Here is a 9,436-nt window from a genome sequence, read left to right on the forward strand (position 1 = left end):
TATCTGAGAAAGAACTTTAAGGACCATCGGCAATGAGGAAGGCATGATCTTTTGCATAAGAAGATACTGTCACTTCCTTGGGGTGAATATCCAAGCCTTGTTGTGTGGTGGACCCCAGTTCCACTACCCCATACTTTAAAGAAGATGAGTCCAAGACAATACTTGATTAATAGGGGGAATAGAATTTACTATTAAATAAATGAATGACCTCTCTAAGTTTGCTGTAGCCATCTGCTCCCAGGTTGCGGCAATTCTCCTCTATTCCTAACTGGCTAAGTATTTTCTTTCTTTCTTTCTTTCTTTTTTTTTTTCCAAAATCAAGAATGGATATCAGATTTCATCAGAATTTTTCTTCTGCATCTATTGAGCTGTCCATAGGACTTTCTTTAATCCATTAGTGTGATGAATTAGATTCATTGGTTTTACAATGTTAAATCAATATGGCATTCCTAGAGTAAACCCCACTTGATTATGATATATTACCATTTTTATATTGCCAGGAAAAATTGTGAAAGGCCCTGAAATGAATCAAAAGGATTACTTGATGTTCTCAAAGGAAAACTGGAAAATTTCTAATTTTAGGTATTCTGTTTTTATGGGAACTATACTTTTTATAGTCTTTGAGCTATTTTACAACTCTGTACCTAACTAGCAGCAATGCAAATGATTCTAACTCATAGACATACAAGTTAATGCTGCCAAGTAAAGGTGCAATTGGTCCTTCTTCCAAGTAAAAGTCAGTTTATTAACTGTTTGTAAATTTCAGCATTGATGTGTTGCTCTTTGGGGGTTTCCTATAAAACAGCTATGGGTTCCCTCACTGATTGATGAGTTAAGTAAAATCTTTGAGTTGTATATGTTTGATATTATGACAGGGGCGCCTAGGTGGCTCAGTCAGTTAAGTGTCTGCCTTCAGCTCAGGTCATGATCCCAGGTTTCTGGGATCAAGCCCCACATCAGGCTCCCTGCTCTGAGGGGAGCCTGCTTCTCCCTCTCCCTCTGCCACTCCCCCTGCTTGTGCTATGTCTGTCAAGTAAATAAATAAAATCTTTAAAAAATATTATGAGAGTAATAATTACCCTTTACCAAAGTTACATTTTATCTCTGGATTCAAGTTGTTACTGCTTTAATGTTACTTGCGTACATACTCATAAGTGAAATTGACCTCTCATGTTCTCAGTTTCCTTTTGGGGTTTTGGTATGAATGTTATGCCAACCTAATTCTTTTTCTCTCATATAATTGTATAAGACTGAAATAATTTCTATTTCATTATTTTGGAGAACTTGACAGTGAGGCCACCTAGGCTTGAATTTTTTATTGTGGAATGTTTTTAATTATGAATTTGTTTCCTTGAAATTTTAGACCTATTGCAAGATTTCCATTTTGATTGTGTTGGTTTTAATGCTGTTCCAGGAATCTGTCCATTTCAAATTTACTGGCATAAAATTATTCATAATATTCTCTTGTTTTCTTTTTTTCAGTTTTTTTTAAGTGAGGCATATAACTGATATAAAAGAGTATAGTAGTTTCAGATATACAGTATAATTATTCAGGATTCATATGCACTGCAGAATGATCACAATAAGTTCAAGTTAATGTCCATCATCACACATAGTTACAAAATTTTTTTTTCTTGTGATTAGGACTTTTAAGGTCTACTGCTTTAGCAATTTTCAAATATGTAACACAGTATTTTTAACTCCAGTCACCATGCTATACATTATATCCCCCAAACTTATAACGGAAATATTGTACCTTTTGACCTCCTTTATTTATTTAGCCCACCCCTAAACCTGCCCCCCCCAACAGCCACCAATCTGTTTTCTAGATCTATGAGTTTGGTTTTGTTTAAGTTCCACATACAGATGAGATCATACGGTATTAATCTTTCCAGTCTGATTTATTTCACTTTGCATAATGCCCTGAATGTCCATCCATGTTGCCACAAATAGCAAGATTTCATTTTTTGTGTTTGTATAGTATTTGTGTGTGTGCGTGCGTGTGCTCGTGTGTGTGTGTGTGTGTGTGTGTGTGTGTGTGTGTATCTCATCTTTGTTATGTATTCGTCCACTGGGTTGTTTTCACATCTTGGCTATTAATAAAAATGATGTCTTATCTTTTCTTTATATGTATTTAAGGCTATAAATTCTCCTCTAAATACTGATTTAGCTGTCTCAAAAAGTTTCTCAACATAATATTTTCATTATCAATTTAAAAGTTAATTTTGATTATGATTATTCTTTTGTTCTATTATTTGAAAATACATTTAAAATTCAAGTAAATGGGACTTTTCCAGTTATCATTCTGTTACTAATTCCTAGCATAATTGCATTTGGTTTAGAAAATGCATATTATTTCAATATGGGTTTTGGAATAAATTGGAACTTATGTTATGTTCCAAGGTATGGTTATTTTTGGTGGGAGCATATTATATGGGTCATAAGGGCTTGAAAAAATTTATATTCTGCAGTAGTTGTATGCAGCTACTATATATGTTCTTTGGTCAGTTGGCTATGTCATGTTCTTCTATAATCTAATTTGGTTTTGTTTTTGTTTTTGCTTAAACAACTGAAATCTATTTTCTCACAATTCTGGAGGCTGAAGTCCAAGAACAAGGTGCTGGTAGTGTCAATTTCTTTTGAGGCCTCTCTTTTTGGCTTAGAGGGCTGTTTTCTACCTATAGTTTGAATGATTCTTGTTCACTTGGTCTGTTAATTACTAAGAGGGATTGGTTAAAATTTCCATCTATTAGTTGTAATATAGATGTAATATAGAACTTTCAATTTTTAGAAAGAGGAGTTAAAATGGCAGAGGAGTAGGGGGGACCCTGGGCATGTCTCATCCCTCAAACACAGCTAAATAGTTATCAAATCATTCTGAACCCCCAAGAAATTGATCAGAAGTCTGAGAGAACAAAAACTACAAGTCTACAAGTATAATTTTCAATTTACATATATGCTTTGTTTTGTATTTATGCTTTATATATTTTAAGGTCCTGCTATTAGGTGTATGCAAATTTAGGATGGTCATATACTACCAGTGAACCTCTCTAGTAATGCCTTTTACTGGAATTCCATGCTGTCTAAAAGTAATATACTACAGCAACTTTCTTTTAACTGGTGTTTGCATCATCTTTTAAACACTTTTGTTTTCAACCTTTTCATATCCTTGTGTTTTAGATTTGTCTCTCCATGTTTTCCATCATTGACCTTAAGCATTTGATTGACTTACCACTTAATATAATAACTGATATCTTTGGGCTTCAAACTATTCTCTTACATGTTTTTTATTTGCACCACCCTCTGCATTTCTTTCCTTTTTTCTTCCTTCCTTTTTCTTTCCTTCTTTCTCTCTTTCTTGCAACTTTCTTTCTTTCTTCTTTTTTTTCCTGTCTTTCCCATTGTTAGTTTTTCTTAGTTTGAAGATTACATACTCTTTACCTATTTTTTAGTAGCTATAATAGAAATTATAAAAAGCATTTTAAAGTTATCAAAATCTAACACTGACTAGTAAATGTGTCCTTATCTTGAATAATGTAAAGACCTTAGAACATATTAAATTTATCTACACCACTCCTGAACAATATGCTCGTGTTATAATGTATTTAAATTCAGTATGTGTATTTTAAACTCAACAAAATATTTAACCCATTCTCTGTTCTTAATGCCATCATTAATCTGAGATCATTTTCTGCCATTTTAACTTTTAGAATTTCCTTTAGGGTATTCTGCTTGAGGCAAACTCTCTCAGTTTTATTGTGTTTGAAAATGTCTTCACGTCACTTTCAAATTTATGCAAGATTTAGAAAATGAAATCTGGGCACTAGTGATGTTCATTTTTACTTGTTGGTCACTGTTTGTAGGCCATTTAAGTTGATGGAGCATCTATCCATCATCTCTATCTATCTATCTATGTATCTATCATCTGTCTACCTATCGATCCCTATCTATCTACCAATGAATCATCTATTTGTTTCTTAGTTTGTATTGTCATTTCCAAGTGAGAATTATATGGTTTTTACTAAATTTCTGTATTAAACTTGTATCTTTTTTCTTCCACACTGAGAGTCCTCATTCACAAGGATGCAAAGGATGATTGAATTCAAATACTCCATAATTACTCATTTGCTTTACCCAATATTATAATAGTTTCAAAATAACAATTCAATACTACTCTACCAATTATTACCAAAAACATTTAAACATATTTTGCCTTTTTACACCTATATTATACTATTCTCTCCCATTTTTAAAAGATTATATTCTATATTCTTAGATAAGTAGATATTTGTATACTATAATTTCTCCTTTTTTTAACTTTTATATTTTAAAACACATATATCCATACATTTATTAGCATTAAATGTATATAATTCATATTACATATATGCATATATGCTGATTATATATGTAATATGAATAATTATTTATGTAATATGAAATATATATATGACTCTCTAAGTATTTTGGTTATTTAAGGTGTGTTTTTTAGTAGGGTCTCCAGAAAGCTCACTTGGAAACAATTCTTTTTTCTGTGTTGACATTAATTTACACCCCTTATACATCAAGGTTTTATTAGCTATAAAATCCTTGGCTTACATTTTTTTCCTTGAAAATCTTAAATTACTTTATTTTTCCTGACATAAAATGTTACTGTCAACTCAGTGGATTGGGCCGCTGCCTTCGGCTCGGGTCGTGATCTCAGGGTCCTGGGATCGAGTCCCGCATCGGGCTCTCTGCTCAGCAGGGAGCCTGCTTCCCTCTCTCTCTCTGCCTGCCTCTCCATCTACTTGTGATTTCTGTCAAATAAATATATAAAATCTTAAAAAAAAAAAAAAAGACTGATGGTAACCTAATTTCATTTTCCTCATTTTTTTTGCATAGATGCCCAAGGATTTTCTTTTCTTCAAACTCCACTGATTTTACTAAAACATTCCTTGGTATTGGTCAAGCTCATCTGATAGTCTCAGGTATGTACTATAGTATTCCAATATGTAATTTTAATTTTTTTTATTTCAAGAATATTATCTTAAATTATACTGTGTCTGCCCTGTACTCTTTCTTTGGTTTTCTTCTTTAAAAGTTCTGTTTCTGTATGGTAGTCTTTTTTGTCTATCATTGATATTTGTCATACTCTTAAGCTGTTTCCTTTCTTCATTTTGTATTGAAAGTGTTCCTTCTCTGAAACCTATTTCTTACCAAGTCATCAGTTATTGTATTTATTTACTGAGTTCTTTCTAACTTAGTCTCCATTTTTAAAACTTTTGTCTCTAATTCTCAATTTGTCATACCACTTTGAATTCGTCTCATACTGACTTTTGTAGTTTGTGTATCTTATGTGATTTTCCTAATGTCTTTAAATAATCTTGAAATATTATATTATGGTTTTGATCTGTTTTTTGATCATGTCTTTCTGGTGTAACTTCATTGTCTGTAGGGACACTATTGAGTTTGCTAGCATTTTCTTCCCCCTTGTAGTAACTCATATGGGGTTTAATCATGATACTTTTCTTTTAGTTATTTTTATGCAAATTTAATTTCCCTGAACTTTTAAGCAGTTTGTTCAGGTAGCTCTGGTAACTTCACCGAACTCACCTTCCAAAGTTTTCTGCTTCTGCTTCCCTTATTCACTTTTACATGGACCTTCTCCTTTTTTTACTCAATTTTGATTCTGCAGTTTCTCCTCAGTGTGGAACATGGTTCCAGAAAGGAGTCTGAGCTCATCAGCTTTTAGAGTAGATAAAAGTAGAGTAGATAAAAGCTAGATTGTTCCAACCCTTGTAGGCTTTATGAAGGTTTTACCTCCTTGGACTTACTCACTTTTTAAGTGGACAATCAGCTAACTTCAGCTGCTGTCCTCAAATTAGCCCACCACATTTTCCAATAAGTATCTGATGGGTGTTTTGGCTGTTTTGGGATCCATCTGTTTATAAATAAAATGGGTCCTTCACCAGAGAGTTTGAGAAGCAATGATGAAGGAGTCAGAGGAAGGAAAGATGAGTATTGGGAGGCTGCATGGGCTTCATGAAAGAGGTGGCTTTTTGGCTGAGCCATGAAGAGCAGTCAAAGTAGGAATAAATGTTGACATTCTCCAGGACTCTGCCCTTGGCCTCCATCTCACTTTCTTTGTACGGGAGCTCATCCACTTCATACTTTCATTGACTTCAAGGCAAATATTCCTCCAGATCTAGGTCTTCATCCCAGGCTTACAGAGGCACTTGGAGGTCCCATAAACATGACAAATTCAGCACAGTCCCAACCAATCACATGACTCTTTCCAAATATTTTGTCACTGCATCTCATGCATTGTTTTTATCTTCATTTATTTCAAAATATTTTCTAATTTCTCTTGATTTTTTTCCTTTGGCTACAAGTTATTTAGAAGTATGCTGTTTAATTTCTAAATATTTGGGGATTTTAGAAATATCATTATATTATTGAGTTTTAGTTAATTCCATAAACATACTTATAAAGTTCCATTCCTATGAATTATATTGAGGCTTGTTTTATGACCCAAAGTATAATCACTCTTGGTCAATGTCTCATATACACGTGAAAAATTTGTATTCTGCTGTACTTTGGTGCAGTGTTCTAGAAATGTCTATTGGGTCAAAATGGTTCATAATGTTATTCAAATCTTTTATATCCTTACTGACTTGTCTGTCTACTTATTCTACCAATTACTAAGAGAGGAATGGTGAAATCTCCAAATACAATAGTGGACTTGTCTATCTTTCCAGTTTTATCAGTTCTATCAGTTTTTCCTTCATAAATTTTGAAGCTCTGGATTTGAAATACTAAATTTAGCATACAATAAATTCATAAACATATATGGGTCTGTGGAGTCTCCTTGACTATTTCATTCCATTGATCCATTTGTATATCCCTGATCCAGAATCACATTGTTTGTATTAACGGTGACTTTAGATAATACTTTAATTATTGCTAAGGCAAACAATCTCTCTTCTCTACAATTACATTTACTTTTTCTTTTTAAAAATGTTTTATTTAAATTCACCTTAGTTAACCTCTTCTTTTTCAAAAATATCTTGGTTCTTTTCATGTATTTACTGTTCATTTAGAATGCGAGCATCAGTGGGTCAAGTTTTTGGTAAGTTAAATCTTAAGTATTTTATAGATTTTTATATCTCCCTGTTGCTCAGAGGCATTTTTCCTATTGAAGATACAGATTTTTCTAATACTATATTTTAATTGCATCTATTATTTCTATGTGGACAAATATACAAACAAAAGATCATTTTGTTCTAACTTTCCAATATATTTATACCAGTTATTTCCTTTTGTAGTCTTTCTGCATTGCCTAGATACTCTAGAGCAAGGCTATAGTGTTAGCAGGAGTTACTGTTTTGCTAATGGGAAGGCTCTATTTTTTCAGTTCCCAATATGATGTTGCTATTAAAAGTTTATAAAAATTGTTCCTTGTCATGTTCAGGTTTCAGATATGATAGTTACATTAGGTATGTTTTAAGATTCCTTGTAATTCAAATTGTTTCATATGAAGTCCTTACTTCCTGCTTTTTGATTATAGCTGTAGACAAAGGGGGTACTCCATGGAGCGGTCCTTCACCCCCACTGAGTGCCACTGACCTACTTAATGAATTCACTCCTTAATGAATACTTTCCAAATCTTCTGGATCAAGACAACATATAAAAAAACTAAATCTTGGGTAAAGGAGATGTGGTATATATATATGATGGAATACTATGCAACCATCAAAAGAAATGAAATCTTGCCATTTGCGACGACGTGGATGGAACTAGAGGGTATTATGCTGAGCAAAATAAGTCAATCAGAGAAAGACAATTATCATATGCTGTCCCTGATATGAGGAATTTGAGAGGCAACATGGGGGGTTTGGGGGGCAGGAAAGGAATAAATGAAACAAGATGGGATCGGGAGGGAGACAAACAATAAGAGACTCAATCTCACAAAACAAACTGAGGGTTGCTTGGGGGAGGGGGTTAGGGAGAGGGTGGTTGGGTTATGGACATTGGGGAAGGTATGTGCTATGGTGAGTGCTGTGAAATGTGTAAACCTGGCAATTCACAGACCTGTACCCCTGAGGTTAATAATACATTATATGTCAATTTAAAAAAATTTTAATTTAAAAAAAAAAGAAAAGTAAATCTTCCCAGGGATTAAGAAAAAGTAAGTAGGAAATGAAACTGTTTTGTTTTAGGGTTACTTAGGCATTTTCATTTAAGATTTTTCAATAAAAATAAATCACTGAAATGAACTTTGAGCAGTAAATGTAAAGTTAATTGAAAATTCAATAATGTTCTAGATAGATTCAGGGTAAAAAGCCCAAGAAAAAATAAATTACCAAGACTTCTATGAGAATAAAACCTACAATGTTTATTTCTGAAAAGCTTTGGTCCAACATGTAAGTCCATCAAGCACAATGCAACTTTAAATATATGTATTTAAAGTTGAACATTATTAAATGCATATATGTATGCTTTTATCTAAATGATTTAAACTTTCCTCTAAATAAGCATTCATAAGGGGCGCCTGGGTGGCTCAGTGGGTTAAGCCGCTGCCTTCGGCTCAGGTCATGATCTCAGGGTCCTGGGATTGAGTCCCGTATCAGGTTCTCTGCTCAGCAGGGAGCCTGCTTCCTCCTCTCTCTCTCTCTGCCTGCCTCTCTGCCTACTTGTGATCTCTCTCTCTGTCAAATAAATAAATAAAAATATTTTTAAAAAATAAGCATTCATAAACTTACAAAGGTGTCAGTGGGAGTTTCATATTCATATCCTCGGCTAAGAATGATTTTTTTTTGTTGGTAGGAAACTTAGTATTTCAATTAGTCAAAAGTTTTCAATTTGGAATTCACTTTCCAAAAATGAAATAAAACAAGTACAATCAGTATTTCTATATTGACTTATTTAATTTCTTTGAAAAACTAAAAATTAGTACAGCTATAAAAATAGGGGGCACACATTAAAGAAGAAACATGTTTACCATCAAAATTGTGGCATTTTTCTTTACAAGAACATTTCAAGGCCTAGATAATGAAAATACTTCAGGCAATACATAGTAAGTCTTTTCATTTAAGTAACAGCATAGAACCTTCTCATGAATACTGTTGTACATCATATCTATTATTTTACAATAACAGAGAGAAAATAAAATTAGGGATACAAATATTAAGGGCCAATCATCAAAATGAAATTAATGTTTAGCACAGACTATTATTTATATGAATAATGTAAATAGGTAGAGTCATCAATTTGATTTAATATAAAATACATTTCTGGAATATAATTATTTCTAAAATGAAAATTATCAAATTTAATTCAACAAATTCAAATATTCATTCAGCCAAGGGAATAAAATAAGCCTCTTATAAATTCAAGATTTACATTAATATTAGAAATTTTCTCAATATAATACATAGAATATTCTGATCTCCAC

This window comes from Neovison vison, chromosome 2 (genome assembly GCF_020171115.1).
Source record: "Neovison vison isolate M4711 chromosome 2, ASM_NN_V1, whole genome shotgun sequence".
Lineage (NCBI taxonomy): Eukaryota > Metazoa > Chordata > Mammalia > Carnivora > Mustelidae > Neogale > Neogale vison.